The sequence below is a fragment of the Gossypium hirsutum genome, chromosome A08 (assembly GCF_007990345.1).
Source record: "Gossypium hirsutum isolate 1008001.06 chromosome A08, Gossypium_hirsutum_v2.1, whole genome shotgun sequence".
Taxonomy (NCBI): Eukaryota; Viridiplantae; Streptophyta; class Magnoliopsida; order Malvales; family Malvaceae; genus Gossypium; species Gossypium hirsutum.
In genome coordinates, this window is record NC_053431.1 from 21,473,569 (window position 1) to 21,480,491 (window position 6,923).

At 35.8% G+C, this 6,923-nt stretch overlaps 1 non-coding gene across 1 annotated transcript; it reads right to left on the reverse strand.

The window, feature by feature from the left end:
* Positions 1-1,682: 1,682 nt before the first annotated feature.
* Positions 1,683-1,789, reverse strand: LOC121205534 (small nucleolar RNA R71). Its single transcript, XR_005900610.1, has one exon. It is a non-coding gene; the product is annotated as a small nucleolar RNA R71 (small nucleolar RNA).
* Positions 1,790-6,923: the final 5,134 nt, after the last annotated feature.

The window sequence follows — 6,923 nt, forward strand, 5'->3', positions numbered from 1 at the left end:
CTTAAAGAGCCCTTGGTCGACCACCTTGGAAAGCCATCAGCAAAGGAATGAAGCAAAGGAACGAATGAGCCCTCATTAGTCAGAGATTTGGGTGACAGCCACTTTGATTTAGGTTTAATCTTTTTTTTCTTTAACTTAATTCAAGAATGTTTGCTATGTGTTTACTGTTCTTGTTTAAAACAATGATAGCTTAATTTTATTTAAGTTAGGATGATTATTTTGATTGAATAATATTTATTTGATTCATGCTTATAATATTTGTGCCTTAGTCGATCATGTTTTCAATTAAAATCAAGTCTGTATTTCATTCATACGTGATTGAAATGCACCTGAATTAGCTGAGCGATCCTAACCAAATGACGACTAATGGACACATAATTGAAATGTGCTTGCTCAGTTTAGATCCTAACTGGATTAAATTACAGGTTGCATAACAACCCTAACGAGGTTCTATTATCTGCATAGTGTTTAGATTTGTGTGATTAAACTGTTTCAAACCTAACATGTCCTTGTTACCTCACACGAATACTAAGAAACCCTTAGTAAATAAGGATTAGTAAAATGTGTATTTACTAGATAAAGGATTTCGAAAGGACCTAATGTGGTTTTCAAACTCATGAAAGATCGAGTTGCCATGGAATATTTTTCTGAATATTAATAAGCATGTTGATAATAATTTGAGTTTAATTAATGTAATTGTCCTAGCTTATTTATGTTATAATTGTTGCTTATTGTGTTAATTCTGCTAAAATCTATTTCATTCATATAGTTTGCATACTTAGGATAAATTGCATTAGGGATCATTGCATTTAGTTTCATATACTTAATTTTTCATCACGCTCAATTATATTGTTTTTCTTATTTATCAAATTGTTAATATCATTTTACAAATTAATTGGCTTAGCACAAATACAATCCCTATGGAGACGATAACTCAACACTTATTTATTACTTGATAACGTCTGTGTACACTTGCACAAACCTGAGCGTTACAAGTTTTTGGCGCCGTTGTCGAGGATTGTCAACTGTTGCCATAGTCATTTTTTTGTGAAATTATTTATTTTCAATTTGGTTACTTCTAACATTACTAACTTATTCTTTTTAATTTTGTGATTTTATTTTTAGGGGTTTATGAGCATAGATCAGATTATCGATTTACTCCTAGTAGACCCTAAAATTGAGCGAACTTTTAGACAAAGAAGACGTGAATGAACAGCTCAAAGACAAGTCGAGATGGACCTTGGAAATAAGAATCAAGACCAAGATAATGAACCCGATCATGTACGAAATCCCATCCTCATTTCCGATGGTAGGGATCGATGCATCAGACAATATGCTGTGCCACTTTTCAATGAGTTAAATCTAGGAATTAGAAGGCCAGATGTTAAGGCAACCCAATTCAAATTGAAACCAGAGATGTTTCAAATGCTACAAACGGTGGCCAATTCAGTGGTATGCCGACGGAAGATCAACATCTCCACCTTTGATTGTCTATGGAAGAGAGTGATTCATTCAAGATAGCTGGTGTGACTAAAGACGCATTGAGGTTGAAGTTGTTTTCGTACTCATTGTGAGATCGAGCACGAGCATGGCTCAATTTATTGCCACCAAGTTCCATATCTACATGGCAAGAATTAGCAGAGAGATTTTTGGTTTAATGCTTCCAGCCTAGCAAGAATGCTAAGTTGAGGAACAGGATCTCAACTTTCCAACAATTGGATGACGAGTCTTTGTATGAGGCTTGGAAGCGATTCAAGGAGTTACTTCGTAAATGTCCTCATCATGGAATTCCTCATTGTATCCAGTTGGAGACATTCTATAATGGTCTCAATGCACATACAAGATTGATGGTAAATGCTTTTACGAATGGTGCAATTTTGTCTAAGTCTTATAATGAGGCTTACAAGATCATCGAGAGGATCGCAAGCAATAACTATCGATGGCCAACAAATCAAACAGCTTTAGGAAGACGTATAGCTAGAGTTCATGAAGTTGATGCTCTCAGTTCATTGTCAGCTCAGGTATCGTCTATTTCCTCTATGTTAAAGCAGTTTACCGCTAATAGTGCTAATAATTTTGCAGCTCAGCCACCAAGTCCATTTGAAGTAGTTTCCTGTATGTACTGTAGGAAAGGTCATTCTTTTGAGAATTGCCCATTGAATTCCGAGTCAATGTACTATATGGGGAACCAACATCAAAATAGGAGTGGACAAGGACCCTAGTCCAACTTCTATAATCCTTCATGGCAAAGTCATCCTAACTTTTCCTGGAGCAGCCAAGGAAATGGACCAAACAACAACTTTATGCAACATACACCCAACCAATCTCAAGGGTTTAATTAGCAAGCTCCAAAACCACCTCAAGCCGAGGCATTAAATAGTTTGGAGAACTTGTTGAAAGTGTACATGGCAAAGAATGACGCTTTGACCTAAAGCCAAGTAGTAACACTGAAAAATTTAGAAAACCAAATAGGTCAGTTAGCTACAGAGCTTCGTAATAGACTATAAGGAACCTTTCCGAGCGATATTGAGAATCCAAGAAACTTGGGTAAAGAACATATCAAGGTTGTGGCATTGCGAAGTGGTAAAATTCTGGAACCCCAATTGATTGATGTCGAAGACGAGCCTGTTGAAAAGGAGGAAAGTCAACTAGCTGTTGAAATTCCTATAGCAAAAGATTCAGAAATTGCAAAGACTGACAAGGTAAATCCTAACTTAGGGAATTCAGATAATTTAACATCTTTTTTGGATGCAGATTTACCTACTCAAAAGAGTTGTCCAGTTCAACTGAAAGTTCCATCACCTCCATATCCACAAAGATTACAGTAACAAAAGCAGAAATAGGAGGTGCAATTCAAGAAGTTTTTAGATTTTTTGAAGCAATTACACATAAATATTCCATTAGTGGAGGCTTTAGAACAAATGCCGAATTACGTGAAGTTTATGAAGGATGTACTATCCAAGAATAAATGACTGAGTGAGTATGAGACTGTCGCCTTGACAAAGGAATGCATTGCGTTCCTGCAGAACAAGCTGCCACCGAAATTGAAGGATCCAGGAAGCTTTATGATACCCTGTAACATTGGTGAATCTTACTGTGGTAAAGCTTTGTGTGACTTGGGAGCAAGTATCAACTTGATGCCTAAGTCTATTTTCAAGATGCTAGGGATAGGAGAAGTAAGACCTATAACTATGACTCTTCAGCTAGTTGAACGATCTTTAGCATACCCCGAAGGAAAGATCGAGGATGTTTTGGTAAGAGTCGATAAATTTAATTTTTCTGTTGATTTCATTATTCTAGATTTTGAAGCAGATAAGGAAGTGCCAATTATCCTTGGGAGATCTTTCCTAGCCACGGGAAGAATGTTAATTGATGTACAGAAAGGTGAACTCACCATGTGAGTTCAAGATGATCAGGTAACTTTTTATATTCTTAAAGCGATGAAATTTCCTGATCCGATGAAGAGTGTTTAGTTATGGAAGAGTTGGAAACCTTGATTTCTATGGGAAGCAATTTAGAAGAAGATACATTAGAGAAAGCCTTAGGGTTTGACCCTTTGGAGGATGAAGAAATTGAAGAAAACATGGTTCTGGTGAAAGCCAATTTGAGAAATTTTATTCAATCCACACAGTTTGAACCATTGGAGTTAGAAGTCAGAAAATTTGTGCAACCCAAATTATCAATCGAAGAACCACCTACACTTGAACTAAAGGTACTTCCTTCCCATTTGAAATACGTTTATTTAGGTGACTGTTCCACTTTGCTTGTGATTATTTTAGCAGAATTGACAAAAGATCAAGAGGAGCAAGTAATTTCTCTTTTAAAGAAATTTAAGAAAGCAATTGGTTGGACTATAACTGATATTCGAGGTATAAGCCCTTCATTTTCCATGCACAAAATTATTCTAGAGGAAGGTGAAAGAGCTCAAATTGATGGGCAAAGGAGGCTCAATCCTATTATGAAGGAAGTTGTAAGAAAGAAAGTGATCAAATGGTTGGATGCAGGAATCATCTATCATATTTCAGATAGTTCGTGGGTAAGTCCGGTACAGTGTGTACCGAAGAAAGGTGGAATTACGGTTGTTGAGAATGAGCATAATGAATTGATCCCAACAAGAACTGTTACTAGTTGGAGAAATTGTGTTGACTATAGAAAGCTAAATAAAGCCACTCGAAAGGACCAGTTTTCGTTGCCTTTTATGGATCAAATGTTAGATCGACTGGCAGGTAATGAATTCTATTATTTTTTAGATTGTTGTTCGGGATATAACCAAATAGTTGTAGCCCTAGAAGACCAACATAAAACAACCTTTACTTGTTCGTACAATACATTTTCTTTTAGGCGAATGCCTTTTGGTTTATGCAATGCATCTGCAACATTCCAATGATGCATGATGTAACTATTCACTGATATGGTAAAAAATTTTGTTGAGGTTTTCATGAATGATTTTTCTATTTTTGTAACACTTATGATATTTATTTGAGTAATTTGGCTAAGGTGCTAAAGAGATGTGAAGAGACGAATCTTGTCCTTAACTGGCAGAAATGCCATTTTATGGTTAAGGAAGGTATTGTCTTAGGGCATAAAATTTCAAAGAAAGGAATTGAAGTCGACAAAGAAAAGGTGAATGTAATTGAAAGATTACCGGACCCAATGAATGTGAAAGGCGTCAGAAGTTTCTTAGGCCATATAGGTTTTTATCGAAGGTTTATCAAAGATTTTTCAAAAATTTCTAAATCGTTGTGTTTGTTGTTAGAGAAAGATACAATGTTTAATTTTAACCAAGCATGTTTAGAAGCTTTTAAAGAGCTGAAAAAATGGTTAATCTCAGCCCCCATAATCATTACACCCGATTCGAGCACACCTTTTGAGTTGATATGCGATGCAAGTGATTATGCTGTTGGAGTTGGGATGGTTTAAAGAAAAAATAAAGTGTTCCACCCCATTTACTATGTAAGTAGAACCTTGATGGGAGCCCAACTCAATTGTACAGTAACTGAAAAGGAACTATTTACTATAGTCTTTGCTTTTGAAAAATTTCACTCATATCTTATAGGTACCAAAGTTACAGTATTTACTAACCATGTGGCCATTAAATACTTGCTCACGAAGAAAGATGCAAAACTGAGGCTAATTCGTTGAATACTTTTACTCCAAGAATTTGATCTTGAGATCCAAGACAGAAAAGGTGTTGAAAATCAAGTAGCTGATCATCTATCGAGGTTGGAGCAAAATGAGGTAACTCATCACATGTGCCTATCAACGAGAATTTCCCAGATGAACACCTATTTGAGGTAAGTTGAATTCATGAAACACCTTGGTTTGCTGATTTTACCAATTATCTTGCATGTGGAATAATTCCTTAAGAAATGACATACCAACAAAGGAAGCAATTCCTTCATAATGTCGGCATTATTTCTAGGAAGTCCCGTTCTTGTTTAAACAGTGTGCAGATAATATAATCCAAAAGTGTATAGCTAAAAGTGAGATTCCTAAGATCTTATATCATTGCCATTCATCTCCAAATGGGGGACACTTTGGTGGTGCACGTACTATAGCTAAGGTTTTGCAAGCAGGTTTCTTTTGATCTACACTATTTAAAGATGCTTATGCCTATGTGAAGAACTGTGATAGATTCCAAAGGAGCGGAAACATATCAAGGAGGAATGAAATGCCCTTAACAAATATTTTGGAGATTGAATTATTTGACATATGGGGCATTGACTTTTTAGGCCAGTTTCCTTCTTCGTTTGGAAACAAATACATCTTAGCTGCTATGGACAATGTATCCAAGTGGGTTGAAGCTGAAGCATACCCTACAAATGATGCTAAGGTAGTCATGCGATTCTTACATAAGCATGTGTTTACACGATTTGGGACACCAAGAGCTATTATTAGTGATGAAGGTTATCATTTTGTGAACAAATGGCTTAAGTGGTTGCTTGAAAAATATGATGTGAAGCACAAGATTGCTACTACTTATCACCCCCAGTCCATTGGTCAAGTTGAAAGAGTGAACCATGAATGATGATGTAGGCCTATCGAACAACATTTAAGACACCGTTAGGAATGACCCCTTATCGGTTGGTTTTTGGGAAGGCATGTCATTTAGCATTAGAGTTGGAGGATGGAGCTCACTGGGCTTTGAAGAAGTTGAATTTTGATCTTAAGCAAGCCGGTGACAGAAGAATGTTACAATTGGATGAGTTGGAAGAGCTGAGGTTGTTTTCTTATGAAAATGACAAAATGTATAAAGAAAGATAAAAAAAGATGGCATGATAGTCATATACGACCTCATGAATTTAAAGAAGGTCAGAAGGTTTTGTTGTTTACTTCAAGGTTGAAGTTATTTCCTGGGAAGCTGAAATCCCGATGGAAAGGACCTTATACCATCTATCGAAAGTATCCTTATGGAGCTATTGAATTATACGAAAATTATGGAGGTACATTTAAATTCAATGGTCAACGTCTCAAACATTATTGTGATGGTGACGTTGAGCGAGTTGAATCCCTGTTCAAATTAACAGACCCTTGATTTTTCGTAAACTTGTTTTGTAAATAATTAGGATTTATTTTCTTAATTTAGTACATTTAATTAATTATGTCTAAGGAGATTGGAACTTAAGCAGGACCATTATGACCCCTCCAACCTTTCCTGGGAATTAATTTAATATAATTTATTGAGAAGAAATTTTCTAATTAAGATTTTTTTTTAGTTTCATTTTTTTTGTTTACTTTTTAAATTTTTATGTTAATAAAGGGGATCAAATTTGGCCCAAGTACTAATCAATTTTTTTAGTAAGATGCAGTCTGAATTTGAGGCCCAAGACAGCGAAAAGAGGGAAAACTCCACACCTATTGCAACCACTTCCATTGCTTGCCACCCAAGTAATCTTAATGTAGCTAAGTTTTTGCTATATGTT